This window comes from Lathamus discolor, chromosome 3 (assembly GCF_037157495.1).
Source record: "Lathamus discolor isolate bLatDis1 chromosome 3, bLatDis1.hap1, whole genome shotgun sequence".
Lineage (NCBI taxonomy): Eukaryota > Metazoa > Chordata > Aves > Psittaciformes > Psittacidae > Lathamus > Lathamus discolor.
In genome coordinates, this window is record NC_088886.1 from 86,818,546 (window position 1) to 86,831,485 (window position 12,940).

General features: G+C 38.7%; 1 long non-coding RNA gene across 1 annotated transcript in view; it reads left to right on the forward strand.

Annotated features, from left to right (window-relative positions):
• The first annotated feature begins 4,523 nt into the window (after positions 1–4,523).
• LOC136011103 (uncharacterized) overlaps positions 4,524–12,940 on the forward strand; it is a 47,652-nt gene continuing 39,235 nt past the window's right edge. Inside the window, exons 1-2 of the long non-coding RNA XR_010611205.1 lie at positions 4,524–4,572; positions 5,656–5,741. This is a non-coding gene — a long non-coding RNA (uncharacterized LOC136011103). The remainder of the gene's footprint in view (positions 4,573–5,655; positions 5,742–12,940) is intronic.

Genomic DNA, 12,940 nt, shown 5'->3' on the forward strand with positions numbered 1-12,940 from the left:
GCATTGGCCACCTTCCAGAGGGTGCGCTTGTGTCATTCCTAGTGACCTGAATGCGACTTGCAGAATGGCAATGAATGGTCGAGAGAGAGAGAGAGAGAGATGTTAGATATTTAATGTATGTGAAATACAATATCAAGGTTCAATTAGCAATGTAAAAGGACACTTAAAAGGACACAACAAGGAGCTTAACTTTTAAAGTAGTACGTAGCATCACTACTGGTGTTCTTTTGGTTTCAAGGCTTTACATAAAGTTAAATCCAATTTCTTTAATGACAGAAATGCTAGTAGAAAAATAAACAACTTATGAACCACAGCTTTTATTATCATAATTTTTTTATCTGTTCCTTTATATAGAGGGACTCCATGGGAAGAGGTTTTCTAAGAGTACAGTAAATTAGACATGAATTTCTGTGTTAAGAAGGTAAAACCAATAAAGGCTTGCAGATGTGCAGGACAGGTACAAGCAATTTAACAGAGGTGGACGTATGTTTTTTAGCAGCCTTGCTGCTCAGCTGGGATTTTCAGCTGCTTTAAAGCCAGGTGTGTAGTCTCTCAGGTCAGGGGACCAGTGATGCCAGCATGGAGGACTTGAACCAGGCTGATAGCTGGGGTGATTGCAGAAATGGTGAGATGCAGCTATCAGCATCACAGCTATGATCATCCTCTATCTCAGCAGCTAAGTGCAGGTGAGAGCAGGTCTCACAGGTAAAGACCCAAATTATCCTCTGCTGATCCGAGGAGCTCATAATAGCTAGTCGAAGCAGTGAAGAGAGGCAGAAGTCCTCTGCTCCTTGCCTGTTCCTCCTACAATGAACGCACTGCCCTGTGGATGAGTGGGTGTGTGGACAGCAGCTTGGGCTCTGTTGCCTTTTCTTCAGATGCCTGCTCTTGCTGCTGGCTGCATGGACAGGGGACCAGCAGAAATATTTTGCTGCCCCTTTTATTCTGGACCCATTAATGTCTTTATTGCTGCTCCCAGGCTGTGTATATTGTTTTTTCATCACCAGGAGCCTCTCCATCCAGTGTCAGGGTATTGGACTGTCAAACCAAGAGTGTGTGGTTTTCCCCTGCTCCATTTTTGGGGTTTTCTGACCAGTGGAGCTTGGTGTTTGAGATCTTCTGGCCTTGTTTTAGCTATCAAGGTCAGATGAATGTGGAATCTGAATCTTCATGAATATCATTATGCCCCAGAATTTTCCCAAATTCTGCATGCTGGGACCTTTTCAGATCCTTTGCAAGGCTACTCATCTTGAAAAATAAAATAAATTGGTAAATCTCCATTCCAATTGCAGAAGATAGAATCTAGGCAGCTCACAAAAAAGTGAAAATATGCAAAGTAAACAGATTGTTTCTGACAGTAACAACCCTGCGATTGCATAAAGCATCATCAAATTGCAACATGCACATATTAAGCTTTGAGAACAACTGAATTCACAGTGACACATTCTCAGCTCTTGAATTCATTATCACACCTGCTCAGCTTGGAGATTTGCAGTATTGTACCTTGTTCTCAAAGGTGGCCTCCAAAGGAGTGCTATATTATCAAGGTAATCTCATTTGGGTTCAATTTTCTGAATTTCTTTCTGAATTTTTTTCTTTCTGTATGGAGAATTGTAGCAAGGGCAGGGCAAAAGGGTGCCAAATAGAGGTAAATATATGCAAACTCTTCTTTGGGTGCTGCCATCTGGAAAGATGCCTACAGCAGGTCCATAAGTGCTGCTGAAAGGAGACTGGAAAATGGGAACGTGCTGCAGTGCCATCAAATCGTGCTGTAACTCTGGCTGTAGAGAGCCCAGCTGAGCAAGTGCAACATTTCCCTCTGTAATTTAGAACAGTTAGCTTTATTAAATAGAAGTTCCTAGGGAAAAACAAAACGAAACCAAAAAATCTGATTTTTTTGGCAAATAGCAAGAACTAATCACCAGAGAAGAAGCTTTTTAAAACAAAACAGAGAAATTCTGGGCATAGCAGTTGAGCTGCCAGCCCCCTAATAAACACAGTCATCCAAGTACAAAGAAATCCATATTTCATGACAGTGCTACAGTTTTGATCCTGGACTTTTTGCTAGGGATCCTTTAAGTCAACATGTTAATGGATACTCTTACAGGCTATTATTTTTAATAGTCTAATATATTAATGTGCTGTAGAATTTAAAGTACGTTTAATTGCTGTGACTTTTGTAGTTCTACCAGATAGTCTGTTGAAGTACTATCCCACTTATTTTAACAAAACATATATGCACAGACTTACACTTTACACTTGTCAGCAGATGTCATTAATGTGTATATAAATAATTTTATATGGTTGTCTTTTCCAGAAGTAGTTATTGTTGTTATGGTTAGAATGTGAGTTCCCTTGTAATAGTATTTATTTAAGGCCAGAATTAAGGTTATGCTGCAATGCAATATGTTGTTTATAAAGCAGATGTGTATAGAACCAGCACACAATTTACTGTGTATTTATATCAATTTCCTTGATTTTATGTAATTGTTACTTGAAGATGAGACAGCTGACATATTTATGAAAAATACTTGAAGCTGTTAAAGGGTTTTCATTTTTGTTTGTTTTGGTTCACTCTAATGCATTTTTTTACCCATTTCATTTTCTTATTTCTCACATAGGTACTAAAGTACATTTTTCCAATAAGAAAACTATTTCGTTTCATGAAAGGTTCTGTGTCATTATAGTAAACGGCTGCAGCATAGTCAATGCCAAAAATGGCTGGGAACTGACAGACATATATCTGCAGTGCAAGATCTTTCAAGGTCTTGCAGAAGCAGCTGGACAGAGAGGAGTCGCTCAAGCCACCTCTCGGAGGGGGCATTGGAGTGCAGCACTCTCTTGCACTGCAGGAATGTGTGTGAGCAGTGCAGCATCTGAAAGCAGTCATCTTCTGTCGTTAAAACAAACCCCTCCCTGCTGCTTCCACTCTTTCACACACTTATATACATGGGAGGGAGCATACAAATTAAAAACCACAATGAATTAAAAAAAGAAAAATGATATGAAGACTTCTCATCTCTATTGCAGAGAAGAATGTTGCAGTCCTATTGAATTTCACATTTTCAGTGCAACTGTCTTGATCAAAAATGCAGATTAAACCATTATCAGTTTGTGACACTGTTTCATACCTGATTTCTGTTCAAACTGCTAGTCCTGTTTGTTTTTTCTTTCTATAAACAAGGTATCTCCATTTTCAGACATAAAAGGAGAGAAACAATAGAGAGACATACAGAAAATTTTCCTTTAATTCCATGCTATAAGAAAATATGCCTGCCTATATACCAGTCCATGCCAGTTTCAAGATGTAAGTACATTTGGATCATGTTGTTAAGTAGGTCTGTATTTTGTATTTCATAGGGGGAGTAGTACTATGTCAGTCACTTTAGCCAGCTTTTTAACAAGACTGGTCTTTATGCCGTAGGATTGTAGGCAAGGCTAGGAGCGTTATACTACTGCAAGATGTCCGCATGAAACTTCCGCCTGCAGTCAGCTTTAGAGTTAGAAGTGTTCGTCTGCTCCTGTGGTCTTCACTGTAACCAAAGACTCTCAACAGCTCCTGGGAGTAAGATCTTCTTGCGCACAGGTCCTGCCTAGCTGCAGCTCATTATCACACAGTAATGTTGATCACATCTTTTACCCTTAATGATAAGCAAATACAAAGATCCAGACATACACTGCTCTGCTTTGCCACTACTTTTACATTATATATAGGATCATAGAATGGTTTGGGTTGGAAAGGACCTTAAGGTCATCCAGTTCCAACCCCTCTGCCATGGGCAGGAATGCCTCACGTGAGACCATGTCTCCCAAGGCTCTGTCCAACCTGGCCTTGAACACTGATAGGGATGGAGCATATGGAGATATATTTTCATATAAATGTGTAAGAAGGCCATTTGTATACTTACAGGCAAAGGGGGTTTGCATTTATTACAGCATTTCTATTCCTATTAGCATTCAGGAGGTTTTTTTTTAAATTGTATTCACAAGGTCTGTGGTGAACTGTTTTAGTCCTTGATTCAAATGATTATCAGCAATAATTGCGTTTCTAAAGCAGTAATACTTGAGTAAAAAGACTTAGAAAGAATGCAACAATACGGACTATATTTTGGGACTATTTCTTACAGAAATGCTCCTTTAAGCTTTGGGCCAACGCTGATCTCACATTACTGTAAGTATGCTATAGTGTAATAAGATTAAATCTGTGATTTAGCCCCCCTTACCATTCCTTTAGAAACAAACATGCACCTATATACCTTCATGCAAGCTTTGTTATACTAAGCTGCTCGTCTCCACCAAACAGTGGTATGCTAGAACAGAGGGTGGCTGACACAGCTCCTGATGTGCTTGGTACTAACCAAAGCCCCCAGCAGCTTGAGAAAAGCTCCAATGGTCCCAGCTGCAGACAGGGATGCTCAACAACCCTAAGGGGAGGCAGGAGAGCAGCTGGGTGTGTGGCATGGCACTTGGAGCAGGTGCATCACATTACCATCATCACGAGCCATATAATGGCTTCGGAAGGGGCAGGAGGGTTGGTTTCTTTAGGTTTGGTGCTGCTGTGTTGGTGTCCAGGTATTTGTTTATTTAAAGTCTTCTGATCTGATCCTTTGTTCACAGGTTTGTTATGGTGGTGGCCATGAAGGGTTCTTTGCCAATGACTTTCTTTTCGGTTAGTGTGGGGCCTGTTCTTTAATCCCTGTAGGGCTTGAGAGGCTATGTCTTTTCTGGATCTGCTGGAAGAAGAGTGGGAATCTGTGCTTTTTTCCCTCAGGAGATGTTTCACTTGCTTTCTTCTCTTGGGCACCTTGTAGTTGTGACTTTGTAGTGTGGTTTTTAACACCGGTTGGGAAGGTACCAAGTACAGCATTGCTGGCGGATGAGCATACTCCAAATATTCTCTGCCCAGGGAGTAAAAAAGTTGAAGGATACAATGAGTGTTGCTGTATTGCTCTGTGTAACCCTATTGTGACTGCATTACTCTCACTGTAAGGATGAGACCAGCTCTCAAAGAAACTGCTTGTATGCCAAAGAAATTAGGGTAAAATTTAACTGACAAAGCTCAATTAAGAAATCTCAATGCAATGGTGTGAAATAAGACTATAGCTGAGGAAACAAATACAGCTGCTCTAAATGACTAGTTGTGAAATAACTAATAACTAATGTTATTAGTTCTTATGAAAGAAGTCCCACCTGTTTTCTTGCTGCTTTAAGTTCATTGGCTTCTTTAGATCCCATTCTAATTTACCCAAGACTGAAACTCTCCCTTTGTAGCTATGTCTGCGTTGAGTTTTCTGCCACCTCAGTGGCTGCATGCTGATGCAGCTGTACCATACACTGCAGGCAAGGAAAGCTGCAGTTTGTGTTGATGAAGCTCAATGTGGTTTTGAGCAGGAGGTGAAATCTGATGATAGTTGTGGCTGCTTCCTCTGTCTTTGCTTCAAGTTTACACTGAGTTATCTATGTCAATGACTGGATGCCAGCTACTACAATGGAGAGAATTCCTAGAGTATATTAGGTTTAATTCTTGTCTTTGATTTCAAAGAAGGCAGTTCCTTTTAATCGGAGATTGAAAGGCCTCTGTGTCCTTTTTTCCTGCTATTGCATGCTGCTATTACTTTGAATATTTAATTATATATATATTTTTTTAATGTGCAGTAGACAGAGTTATGAAGAAGGGAAATGAGAAGTGCCTCTGTGGGGTGACATAAAACTCATGTCTGGTACCAGGATAAATGAATGTGGTGAGTAACATAGCCTGAATTCTTCTACCTTGTATTTGTTTAGATTTCCTGTAGTAACTCATACAATGATAAGTAAAATGTATCTGCCAGTCATGAATGCACAATTAAAACATATACTGTCTCAAGGAAACTCTTCTGACATTTGTTATTCAGTGACTATAAATGCTGGTTCAGATTCTCTTCAAAAAACAAAAGTGAAGTTAAAACTGTAGTCCTGCAAAGCTGGAAAAGTGGGGCTTTCCTCTTTTTTCCTTTCATAAATGTGATCATAAACCAAGTAAGTACATGGTTGCTCATCTGAAATGAGAACGTATTTAGTACTGCTTTGGAATACCTTTTTTTTTTGTGGGAGAGCACGCAGAGAGGATTTAATTGTTGCTTTTAGAAAACTTAATGTTAGGTTTTTGAAAGGGTTTGACTAACCTGGCAGTACTTGGTTACTTAACAGCAGGAAAGTGCATTGTGGTCTTTGAAAAAGTGACAAAACTACGTGCCTTTTATGACTTTTATTAATAACTAGCTTATATTTATTGTCCAATATGAATTTAGTATAGGATGTCATGTTACTTTAATTCTGGCTCTGCTATGGTTACTGTTTAATTTTCATATATTTGCTCTCCTGAATATTCTTAAGAGGCTTATTATGAAGAAATGGTTTTGACTCTTATACTCTGTATTGGTGAGTGGAGGGAGTGGGAAGAAACAGGATCAGGCCCTCGGTGTGAACCTGAATAATGCACAGATTTTAAACAGAAGGGGTCTCGGTTTACCATCCTTGTGGTCCTTTCCCATTGATTCTACCACTGGCAAAGTCAGGGGAAGTTTTGATATCAGTTGCAAAAACTCAAAATTGATCTGCAAGTCCTCATTTCCAGTAGATTATCTACTACCTTCTGGTGCTTTTATGAGATGTTGCTTGAAGGCCCTTAGATGTTTATGCATGCACAGTTTTTGCATCCAAAGTGTTTTGCTGCCTGAAAGAAAGAGGTAGGGAAGCCATAGAAGAAATTTAGGGAATCACATGCATCTTTCATAAGTCAAGTGGAGGTGTTGAGGGGTAGCTGAGGCTTCGAAGAGAAGGGGCTTGAGCTGGACACCTGGGTCCCTTGAGTATTATAGCTGGATATCAGATTGTACAGTCAGGATGCAACAGAGGTAGCTATGCCCTCAGCTTGGGTCCTGCTGGAAATTGAGAATCAGTCCTGAAACTAATTTTCATGTGATTGATGGTAATGATAGTAATTGCTAATACTGAGCTGAGGTTAATGCTCCCAAACACTTGTGATTTCAAGTGTCTGGGACTGATGCTATCCCCTTGAGGGTATTGATAAAGAAGGGGTTCCTTTCAGTTTCAGGTATGTGATGTGGAACTATATAAATTTAAAGAAGCCAGTAGAGTTTTAGGTTTTGTCAAGTGCTGTATGCTGCAAGGTGTTAGTTTCTACTTTGTAGTTGAACATCAATGAAATATTGACAATGTGTAGTAGAAATTTGTGGTCAGGTTTTAGGTGATGGCTGAAACTTTTTTGTCACAGAGCAGAAGAGTCTTGGAGATTGCACGATTTGGGTAAAGACTTCAACAGAGTTTTCCTTGAGGTGTTGTGTAAAATCATTTTTCAGTTTTAGGTGTGTTTTAAGCAGTCATGCTATGATTCATCATAGCTTAGTGAGTTGTAATATAACATACAATCAGCCATATTCAGATTAATGGCTTGATTAAATTAGGAAAAGTATGTATACACTGAATTTTAAACTGTTTTAAAATAGTAGTGTATAGCAATGAACTAAGCTATTCTCTTGTATTACCTGCCTTATTAGAGTAATAATGTGCGTTATCTTGTTTTGCAATATGGTTACAAACACTTTTTGACATGTAAATTCACTCATATTATGCATGTTCCTACTGACTTTTACGAAAAAGAATTGGTTCATTTGACCGACCTAACTTTTTTTTCTTGTTTTGTTTTCAAGAAAATCAATATAATAAAGTAATTCTTTCCTGCTCTCTTCTTCTTCACTAAGCTCTTTCACAAGCAGTCAGAAAATGTCTTCCCTTCAATTATTTCAGACTTGTTTGCATTAAATCCTTTCAAAGGGGCCCATGTAAATGTGCTTCTTTAATCGGGATGTCTCCCTGTGATATAAGCTAAATAAAATTTTGCATTTAAGGTGAGTAAGAACCAGTTATGGAGAAAATTGTTCAATATATGTTTCATTCTAATTTCTTTTCATTCAAAACCTGCTCCAGCTCCAAAGTAGGATAGGAGTTTGATACAATATGCATAATTCATGTTTTCGGCCTTCTGTCTGCCCTTGTTTTTGTGGAATCCTACATATTTAGATTAAGTAAAATTATTCTTGCCTCCTATGAAAACAGTTTGTTGTCAAGCAATACAGTACAACATATAACATAGACTACTTAGGGCAAAGTGCTATTCTTGGATCTGCCTGACAAATGCTGACTTCAGCATTATTTTAGAGTTCCATACATTTAGGAAGATTACAATAACAACGTTGTGAACAGATTTTCTCTGTAGTAATTAATCTCACTTTTAATAGAGGCTTAGGTGACTTAATATAGCTACTCTAGAAGTTTTGCCAACTAACAGTTTTGATTACAGTTGAATTTAGCTGTTGCTCTCTATTGTTTAAAAATCATCTGCTGGCTCTATGGCTCAGATATCATTTATGCAGCCAAAAGCCATTTTCTGCTGCTGAGCAGGAGCCTTGCTTGTGTTGACACATGTGCTTCATATGGAGGATCAGACTGAGGTTACTGTGCTGTAGTGTGGCTAAAGGAATGAGGCAGTTCCCTAACTCTGACAGCCATTTGGTTGGCCTTAAGGGTCCTTTAACAGGGACCCTTGGGGAGAGTGAGACAACTGGGACTTCTCTTTGCAGAACAAGATGTTTTCTCCCACAAAATATAGAGGTCTCATTTAGGAAGTTCACCTCTGTATCAATCCAGGTAGAGGTCTAATGATGACTTCTTAGAAAGAATGGGATGCTTTGAACCACCTTGACAATGCTTAGCAGTATTTGTGTTGTAATTCAGTCGCAGGAGAAAAAGTACCAGAAATGAGACTGTGCAGTGTATCAGACAGCTTTGATACTCACTGCATGAGCTCTGATACAGAGTCTGTTGCACGTGGTTTAAATCCAGTTCTCTGTTATGTATTTCCATTATTGTAAAATCCTTATAATTGTATTTTTGAGATTTCCCAACAAAGTATGTTTAATCTCAATCCTTCAAGGCTGTAGTTTATACCAACGTGCATCTGAGCTACTGAAATTTGAGCAAGTCAAATAGGATTTACCAAATGAAAAATTGTAAAATTTGGCAAAAAAATTTGAAAAAAGTTTGCTTGTTTTTCATACTTTTTCAGTGATCTGGAGGTGCAGAGAGCAAAACTCTTTACGAGAAATATTGTATCGGATATTGTCCAATTCAGATGTGATCATGTGAGATTCTACTGTACTAAAGAAAAGTAGTTAAATTTGATTGAAAATAAATGTTTACTATTAAAACACTTTATGGCTCTGACATCAAAAGGGTATTATTACTTCAATAATAAAAGATCGTAAAAAGACCAAGGCAAGAAATGGACTCTTGGTTTTGGGAATTTAAATGCTCACCTTCATTTGCAATTCAACTGGTGATAATGTTGTTCAAACTTACCAACAAATCTAGATGTTGAGCTTTTTTTTTTTATATGTTACTATTATAATTTCCATTTTAATCAGGGTTTTGAACTAAACTATTCCAAATTAGTCACAAAGGGAAGTAGTTATTAAATATTAATGAATACCCTTATTTCACTTAACAGTCTTTTCCTGGTGTAATTTTGTGAAATCACAATTAATATACTGAATGCTTTGATTAGTGTAGTTGTCTTTTTCTAATTGGAAAGAACTTTGTGGTGCCCTCAAGCTTGTCCCATTGTAGCTTTGAAATGGCAGAATTGACTAGAGTTCTTATGTAATATTGTCAGTCTGGTATTTAAATATAAAAATAAATCCCTTCCAGTCAAGAAATTATAAATTACTTTATTTCAGTTTTTTTAAGTCTTTTGTGTCTTTCAGGTGCTTTTTGGGTCATTATTATCATCCTTCATAACTATAAAGTTCTGAGTTAGAACAGCCACAACAAAGATAAATTTATCATGAAATATCTCCATACTGAAGCTTTATGTAAAACATTGGACTGCTCGTGCAGCTGAATGTTTGAAGCCCTGTTTTAGAGGGAATAATTCAGATTCTTCCAGTTGTTTACAGTGAAATGGAGAGCTGCTGGCTGCGCTGCCTGGCTGCGCAGACTGCAGTGTGAGCTGAGCTTTAAGGCTGGAAATGAGTTTTTGTGGAGATGCACCTGCAAGGTAATGATAACTTGCCTAAATTAATTCAAATTTCTGCTTGTAGAAAGAAATTTTAAATGGAGGAGAATTCCTGCACTTGCAAATGAAAATAAAACTTTCCTCCCATGCCCAGATACTGTAGCTGCTATGAGTTTCACGTGCTGCAGCCTGGGGCTTGAAAATGGCTCTGGAGAGACTTTCCACTCTTAAATGTGGAATTTCCCTCCATCCCTCTGAAAATACTTACTGAAAGACAGGAATTGGTCCCTGATGGTTAATTCACTGTCAAAGACAATGCAAGCCCATCTTTCCCAAACAGTTGTTATTTACCCATACTATCACTTGGAAAGAATAATACTGTGAATGCCACTTCCCCCAAAGGTCCACTGCTTCAGTATAGATCCAAAGCCTATAAATTTGTTTTAGAAATTCCTATGCATGAACAGTGTTTGGCTTTTGCCTGCAGTTACTTAACTGTCCCAGAAAGTGCAGTAATTGTTTAGCACTGGGACTGTACCTACTGTATTGATGTGTTGTGCTATTTATTTTGATTGCAAGGTCCAAATTCCTTATGTTAGTCTCTGCTATGTAACCCTTCCCAGCTGAGGTCAAGATTGCTGTTCTTTTTCTGCCTTGAACCTATACTTGCCTTTGACCACACTTGACTATCATCTTGCAACTGTCTTACAGTAATAATGACCTCTATGCAGGTCTTTGAGGTGCTGTGCCTAGTGTCTGTGTCTAAGGCTTGGTTCCTGGCTCTTTCACTGCTTCCAGGGGATGGTTTGTGACTGTGGACTTGTCATGGACTCTGAATTCCATGAACTGCATGGTGGGTTTCCCACCTATGTGCCTGATAACTCATGCCCTATTTCCTTGCACTTAGTGTGTTTTCCTAATCAACACTTTTTCTCTCTGTGGTAGAAACCAGAGAGATAGAGAGAAATGTCATATATTAACTTATGCACTTTATACAGATTTCCTAAGAGATACTGCCTTCGTCATGGGTATCTGTAAATACAGCCAGAGTAGGCACAAAATGTGACAGGTGATTAAATCATGGCACGTACACACTGAAAAGCTGCTAATAATTCCAGGCTTTCATCACAGTGTCAATATTAAAATCTAGATTTTTTTTTTACATAAATTTGTGTTTTCAGAAGTATTTTCATGATTATTTCAGTCTTCCACCTCCAGCATTACACATCTAATCAGAAAGCAAAGTAGGCATATGAGGTGAGGTTTAAATAGGGGAAGATACATGTTTGGGTTTGCATGGGAGTGGTTAGAAGCTGGGTAAATGGAGTAAGACTTTGTCAAACAAGATGAATGTATGGGAGAAGCTTGTTCTCTGCAGCAGGAAGAGAACGGGGGAGAGAGCTGGGGCCGTATATATGTGTGCAGGTGTGACTCTGCAATGCAAGTTAACATTTACATTTATGGTTGCCACTACTGTGGAAAATCCTTTTGTTTAATGATCTCAACCTGCACATCTGAATGCCACAGCAATGCAAGAAGAACCATCAACAGTATTCTGATAAAACCAAATACATTTTAATTTAACAAGTAAAAATGCTAGGAGGGTCAATTCCTTGCTCTATAGCAGCTTTAGCTTTTAGTGTGCTGCTTACCAGTGGTGCTGGGGTTTGCCTTTTAGTGGCTGGTAAGTGTCTGATGTGGCAGACTTTAGCGGTTTACCAGACTGTGAAAGAATTGTGTGAATAGCGCTGAGGTGCGTTGTACAAACTCTTGCATGTGAAACAGCTCGTGCAATTTTAAAGCCATTTTGTACTTCATTTGAAAATCCACTTGTAACTTTCATCTCTTGTTTTTGTTGTAACTGTGCCATAAGATACTCTTGTTCATATCCATAGAATTTCCATTTAAACCTATTTTGTAAATGATTGTTAGTTGATAATAGCTCTGTGTTCACTCTGACTTTGGACTTTGCCTCATACTGCTGTTATGTGGCTGTTTTCATTAAAAATTTAGTAGAACCCATTCGTAACATTTGAGAATAACTTTTGCTAGAGATGCTAAGCCTGTTGTGGGCTTCAGTTTTCTCATGACTAGTACTGTTCCTACAGCCGTAGAACTGAGATGAAATGCACAAGTACTTTTTATAAATGTGTCCAAACAGTTTGGTCAGAATTGGGTAGGTGGTTGAAGAAGATTAATGTTGAAACGCTTTCTGAATCTTTTGCAATGTCCTTCATCTTCATTTTCCTTTGTCTTTCTGCTCGTGTAAAGGTTACCTGCAGCCCAGGTAGCCTGCCACTCCTTGCAGTTCTGTCAGGCTCTGCACCTTGGTCTGGTACCTTCTGTCAGTTTCTCCCAGCTTGCAGAACCATGACTTGTCCCCCAGCAAGCTTCGATATCATTACTTTCTGCAATACATTTGTATCTTCTCAGTCTTAAGGCTGTGACTGAAACTGGGTTATGTGTATTGCTGCTTTAATGATTAAAAAGAGCTTCAAATAAATTATGTGAGGCCCATGAAGTGTGTCTGTGAGGCTTACTGGGAATTTTATATGCAGGATGCACAGCATCTACAAGTGATTACTATGAATCAAATACAATTTTAAGTTGGGTTTAAGAATCAGAAATGGGTGTATCTCTTCACTTAAGATCTGAGTATATACCTTTGCCTGGATCTCACTACATTGGCTGCTTATGGAGGTTTTCAAAAGCCTTTTTCCTTGCCTCCCCTGCATATGTTCCTGGGTCACCTCTATCTTTCCATGCCTTTTGTGTGGGACTGTTTTCGTTCTGGTTACCTGCCTTGGACTGTGTGTAAGGCAACAGGAGGACACTCTCAAAGCATGCGTCTTACATTGATGTGGG